Source organism: Dipodomys merriami, unplaced genomic scaffold, assembly GCF_024711535.1.
Source record: "Dipodomys merriami isolate MVZ:Mamm:240054 unplaced genomic scaffold, mDipMer1.0.p SCAF_9, whole genome shotgun sequence".
Lineage (NCBI taxonomy): Eukaryota > Metazoa > Chordata > Mammalia > Rodentia > Heteromyidae > Dipodomys > Dipodomys merriami.
The window spans coordinates 20,419,775-20,428,717 of record NW_027206512.1 but is presented as its reverse complement, the minus strand read 5'-3'; positions in this window follow the sequence as shown (position 1 = coordinate 20,428,717).

The following is an 8,943-nucleotide window of genomic DNA, read 5'->3' as shown; positions in this document are numbered from 1 at the left end:
GCCCCGCCCTCACCCCGCGCGCGGCGTCGCCACGCTCGGGCTCCGGCCTGGGGGCGACCGTTGGCCCCTCGGAGCGACGTCGGAGGGGAGGGGGCGGCGTGTTGGGGGAGGAGCCACGCGTTGCCAGGTCCCTCCCCCCGACGCCGTTGCCGGAGCAACAGAGCGCCAAAGTCCCGCCCCCACGGCCGAGCGGGAAGCGGGCTAGTTGCAAATCAGCAGGCTTCAAATCTTGCCTCCGCTGCCGGCGAAACTAGGCCAGGATGCGCATCCCCACTTGGTACCCCTCTCTGTTCCTTCTGCCGCCCTTCTGCAGGCCGTGTTGTCCTGGTCTGGCAAGTACTTTAGGCCACATAGAAGCAGTTCCCACTATTTTACTTCTTTCTTATGTTCTGTTTTCTGGTGCCAGGCCTGGGGAGGGGGGGGGGCGGGAGGAGGGGAGAGGGGTGAGGGGAGAGGCTTGAACTCTGGGCCTTGGCGCTGTCCCTGGGCTTTGTCACTCAAGGAAGTCTAGAGGTTTACCACTTGAGCTACAGTCCCACTTCTGGCTTTTTGGTGGTTAATTGGAGATTAAAAAAAAAAAAAATCTCAAGGACTTTCTTGCCTGGGTTGGCTTCGAACCAAGATCCTCAAATCTCAGTCTCCTGAATACCAGGATTACAGGCACGAGCCACCAGCACCCAGTTCCACAATTCGATTTCTGTTCCTGTGAATCCCTGTGCTCTTGGTGCCTTGGTTAAATAGAACCACACAGTATTTGTTTTCTCACTTCATACCTTCAAGTTTTATTTGTACTGTAGGATGTGTCAGAATTTCACTCCTTTTTAAAGCTGAATAATATTCTTTGTGTGTCTATGCATTATTTATGTGTCTGTGGTGTCTTTTTGTTTTGTTTTGTTTTTTGCTTTTGGGGTCCGGTTGTGGGGCCTGAACTCTGGGCCTGGGTAGGCTAGCGCTCTACCACTTGAGCCACAGCACCACTTCTGGCTTTTTTCTTTTTGCTTATGTGGTGCTGAGGAATCGAACCCAGGGCCTCGTGCATGCAAAGGCAAGCACTCTACCACTGAGCCACCTTCCCAGCCCCGTGTCCGTGGTGTCTTTGAAATGTGTGTGTGTGCGTACGCGCGCACGTGTGTGCACACCAGTCCTGAAACTTGAACTCAGGGTATCAAGCTCTCCCTTGGCTTTTTTGCTCAAGGCTGGTGCTCTACCACTTGAGCCACAGCTCACAAGAATCTCACAGACTTCTCTGCCTGGGGTTGGTTTCAGTGTTCCTCATATCTCAAGCCTGGAGTAACTAAGATTACTACAGGCTTGAGCCACCAGAGTCTGGCAGAGGTTGGATTTTTGTTGTGTTGTTTGTTTTTTAAATCTAACTCTATCAAGATAGAATTTCCATTCAACTAGATGTAACCATTTAAAGAGTATCTTTTAGTGAGTTTTAACATATACCTGTAAAATTATCTCACTCAATGAAGAACCTTTTGATCATTCCCAAAAGATTTGAGTTGGTTGTGGCACCCCCTAGGCCAATTGGTGGAGCAGGTTCTGTAAATTGCACCCATCTTCCCTTCTTTATTTTCACACAATCCCAAATTTGTTGGGGGTGTCCCATGCAACATTCTGCAGAGCCTGTGCTTCAGAAGTTCTAGCAGGGACATCCTTATTAGTCTTTTTAAAATATTTTTATTGTAAAAATACTGTACAGAGGGGTGACAGTTACATGAGCAAGGTATTGAGTACATTTCCTATCAAACATTGTTACTTCCTCCTTTGTTTTTCCCCTACCATCCCTTCCCTCCTACCTCCACAACTACACTTTCCCCTTTACCCCCTCCCCACCTAAATTGTAAAGTTGGTTTTTCAATGTAGTATCTTGTACATCCCATTGTTACACTGGGTCAACTTGTATCCCTGCTTACGCATTTTGTTTTTTCCCTTCACTTCCCTAAACTAGAGAAGTATATATACAAGATTACAAGATGAAGGGCACCAACATCAAATACAGTGAAAACAGTGAGGGAGGAACATACAAAGAAACAAAAAAATCACATGGTACATTATAAATACCTTAGGAACAATAGCAAGCAAGAAAGAAAAAAAACACTTGTGTCCCTATCTTGGGTTTCATTTCGCTTAACATCATCTTATCTGGTCATATGTACATAGCTTTTTGACCTTTTTTGCTTATTAGTCTTAATTACATTTTCTGCTTTCCTTTTTCCTTTCAATGAGTGGTACCTTCAGAACAGACATATCATTTACTTTGTGATGGTCAGAGGTATGGAAAGCCTGTTGAGTCAATCCTCAGTATTGAAACCAGTGAAGTCTTGTAACCAATGCAAACATGACATCTGAAAGATTTCCTTGAGAGACATACAAACTGTAAAGTAAGGTTCAATTTAGTCTATTTGGGATTGTTCTGAGGCATTTTTTTTTTTTTTTGAGTCCGGTTGTGGGGCCTGAACTCTGGGCCTGGGTGCTGTCTCTCAGCTCTACCACTTGAGCCACAGTGCCACTTCTGGCTTTTTTTTTTTTTTTCCTTATGTGGTGTTGAGGAATGGAACCGAGGACCTCATGCATGCAAGGCAAGTGCTCTACCACTGAGCCACCTTCCCAGCTCCCTGAGGCATTCTTTCTAGACTAAATCACCTTTCAAATCTAGACTTGTCTGCCATGACTTCAGTGAGCCAGAAGAACCACTAGATGTCACTCTGGCTTTATTTTCAGAAATACATCTTTTAGATGTTGAATTTGGAAGTATTGAAAAAAAATACAGTAAATTGAAAAATCACATTTAAAATATTAGTCCCAAAAAGCTGGGCATAGTGACATGTGTCTGTAATCCTAGCTACTCAGGAAGCAGAGGTAGAGGATTGAGAGCTGAGGCATGAAAGCCTACCTGAAAAATAAAAGTAAAAAGGGCTGGAGGCGTGGCTCAAGTTGTAGAGATTGTTTAGCAAACTTGAGACCCTGAGTTTAAGCCCCAGTACCATAAACAAACAAATATTTTTAAAATATTAACAAAAATAGAGGCTGAGAGTGTAGCTTAGTGGTAAAATGCTGGTTCAATCCCTGGCAATCCCTCTTTTTTGAACAAAAAAGAGAAGAAAGCTGGATACTGGTGGCTCATGCCTATAATCCTAGCTACTCAGCAGGCTGAGATTTGCAAATGGTTGTTTGAAGCCAGCCCAGGCAGAAAGGAAAGGTTTGTGAGACTCTTTTTCTTTTTTCTTTTGTCTGTTGTGGGGCTTGAACTCTAGGCCTGGGCACTGTCCCTGAGCTCTTCAGCTCAAGGTTTGTGCTGTACCACTTGAGCCACTGTGCCACTTCCAGCCTTTTCTGTTTATGTGGTACTGAGGAATTGAACCCAGGGCCTCATGCATGAGAGACAAGCACTCTATCCACGGAGCCACCTTCCCTGTCCTTGTGAGACTCTTATCTCCAACTAATCACAGAAAAAAACAGAAGTGGTGCTGTAGCTCCAGAGGTAGAGTTGTAGCCTTGAGCAAAAGGAACAGTACCCACCCAGTCCCAGAGTTCAGGGCCTAGGGCCATAAAAAAGAAAGAAAAGAAAAGGATAGCTGAGAGCTGAAGATCATAGTTCAAAGCTAACCCATGCAGAACAATCTGTGAGACTTTCATCTCCAGTTAACCAGCAAAAAAGACAAAAGTGGTTCTGTAGTTTAATTGTTAGAGCCCTAGTCTTCAGCAGAAAAGCTCAGAAACAGTATCTAGTCTCTGAGTCAAGACAACAAACAAACAACAAGAACAACAACAAAGAAAAACCATAGTTGATGGAATGGCCTGGCTTCAGGCATAGCTATCTCTACTTAAGGCAATGATTTTCAAAGCCTGATCTGGTGACCTGGGACCTGAGGAACACCTTGAGTCTTCAAGGTCAAACATTCCTATAATAATATTAAGATATTGTTTGATGTTTCAGTGTTTCCAGTGGCTTTATGACCTGTTAAAGATTGAGATAAGAAGCAGATAATAGATGTTTAATGAATTTAAAATGTACTATGTGATTTTTTTGTTTCTCTTGTATGTTCTTCCCCCATGGTATATATAACCCCTATTTTCACTGTATTTGATGTGGGTGCCCTGCATGTTGTATATACATTTTTCTAATTTGGGGAGGGGAAGGAAAATAACAAAATGCTGAAATAAGGATACAGGTTGACCCATTGTAACAATGAGATGTACAAGACACTATGTTGAAAACCATAGGGGTGTGTGGAGTTGGGGATGTGGAGAGGAAGGGATGCTAGGGAAAAAACAAAGGAGAAGGTAACAATGCTGGATAGGAAATATACTCATTACCTTACTCATGTAACTGTAACCCCTCTGTACAATGTTTTTTTACAAAAAAAAAAAACAACATAAAAAAGCACACCCCTACAGGAAAAAAAAGAAGCAGATAATAGAATCTACTTGTCTTCTGTTAAATTGGTCATTACAATTTTCTTTTCACTTGTGCCAGTAGTGGGGTTTGAACTCAGGGCCTAGAGCTCTCTCATGGCTTTTTCTACTCCAGACTGATGCTCTACCACTTGAGTCACACCTCTACTTCCAGCTTTTTGGCAATTAATTGGAGATAAAAGTCTCCCAGACTTTTCTGCCTGGGCTGGCTTGGAAACACACTTCTCAGATCTCAGCTTCCCGAGTAGCTAGGATTATATACATGAGCCACTGGAACCTGGCTCAGTGAGCATTTTTCATAAAAGTAATTGTTGCTGAATGCATAACTCAGTGGTAGGTTAGCATGCATATAGTAAGTTGGAGATTATCTCCAACTGCACAGTGAAACTCTCAAACAACAACATGAAACAACAAAAATAATATAAAAAGATAAGCAGTGAAGAATAAGAACTGAGTGCTTATAGAGTGATGAAATTCACTACAAAATATTTAATAAGAATCAATATGTAATCTGAAAAGTAATAATGTAAAGCTTTATCACATAGATATTAGTATAGCACCTGATAGACTAGAGTTGGGATAAAACTCATCCATCTTTCACTGTCCAAAGATTATTAAAAATACAAAAGGGGGGCTGGGAAGGTGGCTCAGTGGTAGCGTGCCTGCCTTGCATGCATGAGGCCCTGGGTTCGATTCCTCAGCACCACATAAGCAGAAAAAGCTGACAGTGTTGCTGTGGCTCAAGTGGTAGAGCGCTAGCCTTGAGCTAAAGAGCTGTAGGACAGTGCCCAGGCCCAGAGTTCAGGCCCACGACTGACCAAAAAAAAAAAAAAAAAAAAAAGGAAATTCTCTTCACCATTTTGATGGAAAGATTTAAGAGAGAGAGAGAGAGAGAGAGATTTTTAAATATTTCTTTTATGTTTAATTACTGGTAACTATTGATCAATATGATGCATGTAAACCATAATTCTTTGGAATCCTCATTAATTTTTTTTGTGTGTACCAGTCCTTGAGCTTGAACACAGGGCCTGGGTGCTGTACCTAAGCTTTTAGGGCTAGAGCTTTACCACTTGAACCACAGCTCCACTTTTTGGTGATTTTTATAGTTTCGAACCTCCATCCTCAGATCTTGGCCTCCTGAGTTGCTAGGATTACAGGTATGAGCCATCAGAGCCTGGTTATGCTCCAGAATTCTTTTTTTTTGGGGGGGGGGGTCCGGTCGTGGGGCCTAAACTCTGGGCCTGGGCGATGTCCCTCAGCCCTTCAGCTCAAGGCTAGCGCTCTACCACTTGAGCCATAGCGTCACTTCTGGCTTTTTTCTTTTTGCTTATGTGGTGCTGAGGAATGGAACCCAGGGCCTTGAGCATGCAAGGCAAGCGCTCTACCACTGAGCCACCTTCCCAGCCCCTATTCTCCAGAATTTTTAAGAAGGTGAACAGGTCCTGAAACCAATTTTTAATTACCACATTCAGTAAGAGACCAAGGCTTGAATAGTATCACCAGGATGCTGTGTCCAAAGTATAGACTGTTTCTCTTGAACTGGTTTCGTTCTCACCTGTATGACAGCAAAGAGGACTGTCACTAATTCTGGGGTTTTATCTACTACTTTAACCACTTGTATAATTCCTAGTTAAAACATTGAGCCAAGCATTAGTGGCTTATGCTTGTAATTCTAGCTATTCGGGAGGCTGAGATCTGAAGATCATGTTTCAAAGCCAGTTTAGGTAGGAAAGCTTTTGAGACTCTTTATCGCCAAATAATCAGCAAAAAAAAAGTTGTGGTTCAAGAAGAGGTGCATACCACCATTGTATGCAACTTTTTCATTTATAAATTAAACTGCCAAGCGGGGCGCTGGTGGCTCACGCCTGTAATCCTAGCTACTCAGGAGGCTGAGATCTGAGGATCGCGGTTCAAAGCCAGCCCGGGCAGGAGAGACCGTGAGACTCCTATCTCCAATAAACCACCAGAAAACCGGAAGTGGCGCTGTAGCTCAAGTGGTAGAGCGCTCGCCTTGAGCTGAAGAGCTGAGGGACAGCGCCCAGGCCCAGAGTTCAAGCCCCACGACCGACAAAAAAAAAAAAAAAAAAAAAAAAAAAAAAAAAAATAAATAAATTAAACTGCCAAAGTTAGCCCCAATAAGTAATGCACAAATCACTTTTTTTTCTTTTTTGTTGGTTGTGGGGCTTGAACTCGGAGCCTGTGTGCTGTCCTTGATCTCTTTTGCTCAAGGCCAGCACTCTACTACTTTGAGCCACAAAATCTAATTTCAGTTTTCTGGTGGTTAATTAGGGATAAGATTCTCATGGGGACTTTCCTGTGCCAGCAGGCATTGAATCTTGATCCTCAATCTCAGCCACTTGAGTTGCTGGATTACAGGTGTAAGCCACCAGCACCTGTCTCCACAAATCATTCATAAGAGCCAACAAGTCTTTCCCACTTACTTTCATCTGATACAACTTGTAAAATGCTAAAACACTACCATTACATAAAAGTGAGAGTGTATTCTATTTTGTTTGCCTTGGACCCTGTAAGGTAAAGCTATTACCAAAAAGTCACTAAAATATCCCATATGGGGCTGGGAATGTGGCTTAGTGGTAGGGTGCTTGCCTAGCATACATGAACCCTGGGTTCGATTTTTCAGTACCACATAAACAGAAAAAAAAACAAAACCCAGAAGTGGCACTGTTGCTCATGTGGCAGACCAGGTTCTGAGTTCAAGCCCCATATATATGACATATGCTGGACAACAACTACCAATCTTATTTGCTCCTCTAAATCAGGTTTTCAATTAAATATAGTTCAAACCCCCAAAACAAATCATTATCACACTTCAGTTTCCAAAATAAAATTCATATTACTATCTATAAACACAGAAAAACAGAAAAAATTCAATAAATATAATCCTTGGAAATATTTCTAATAACTCATGAGTTGTACTGTTTAAATGCTGAATAAAAAGTAATAATGCTAAATGTTATATAGAAAAATCTGAAATCAGAACAACTTTGAGCTGTGAGTGCCTTATACTTACAAGGCATTAATCCATTTCTTAAGTTATGGAAACAGTCCAGATGCCTACAACCAATGAATGTGTGTGTGCCTTTAAAGTAGATCAAGAAATATGTGTGTGTGTGTGTGTGTGTGCACGTGCGCGCGCGTGTGTGTGTGTGTATAACACCTACATACAATGCAACTTTATTCACCCATCAGGAAGAATGATATTAAGTTATTTTCAAGGAAATGTATGGACCTGGAAACATCATATCAAGTAAAGTAAGTCAATCTTAGAGACAAAGGGCACCTGTTTTCTCTCAAAGATGTAAAATGTAATGAAAATACTCAGCGGGCCATGTGTATATATACACAATCAAACTGGCTAAACTATGCACAGGGGTGAATTTCCATGGTGGAACCCCTTTGAACAATTAACAGACAGCTTACCAAAATGAATACCAGGAAGCTGAGAATGTCTTGAGATGGAGCATACAAAGGGAGAGAAGAATCAAGGGCAAATACTTTCATAATACTCCATGTATACATATGAAATTGGAGCTAGGAAGCCTGAGGGGATGAAGGGTGGGGATAGATAGGGAGGGAAGGGTTGAAGGGGTGACACAGATCAAGATGTGCTGAATTCCTAAAATTGGCATGTTAAGTTAAAACTCCTTTGTCCAACTATTTAAAAATAAAGTTTTAAAAAAATATTTAAAAAGAATGGATAAGGAACCATCTATGCTAAATGCAGACAGCAGGAAGCCTGTTTTGAGTTTTCATTGAGAGTCCTACTTCAAGATGTCTGATATTTTCTATATTCTATGTGGTATTTTATTATGCTAGAATAAACCCCCATGCCGGTACATTGACATTTACTTAAAATGTTTTCCCAGACCAAATAGGCACTCAAACTTGGCTGCACATAGAACAGAATTGCCCAAAAGGGTTTTAAAAATTACCAATGCAGGAAGTGGTGCTGTGGCTCAAGCGGTAGAGCGCTCACCTGAGCTGAAGAGCGCAGGGACAGCGCCTAAGCCCAGAGTTCAAGCCCCACGACTGACCGAAAAATAAATAAATAAATAAAAACATAAAAAATTACCAATGCAGTCTCTCACTGGCAAGTTCTGCTTTAACTAACACCAGCTAGGCTCTTGTAGCAACTGTTTTCTAGCCCCTGGTAATTAGCTATCATCTATATGGAATTTCCAACTTCTGGTGTTTTATCAAGCCTAGGACTGATTTCATTGGCAGGTCTTTATGACCAGCTATATTCTGCAGAGCTGTTTGCTGTGCAGAAAGGTCTAGACACTCCTCTGCCTTAATCTACTTGCCTCTGCTGCCTTTCATGCCTTTTCCTCTTTCTTCCAGCCCAGGCAAGTGGCTGTGGTTGCAGAGCAGCTGTGGTTGATCTTTGCTGAAAATAATAACAAAGAAAAGAACTAGCCAGCCTCCCTGATAGTTATCTTTTTCCATTGAGAATCAACACTTAAAAATTATTTTTCTCGACATTTTGTTTAAAAAAAAAAA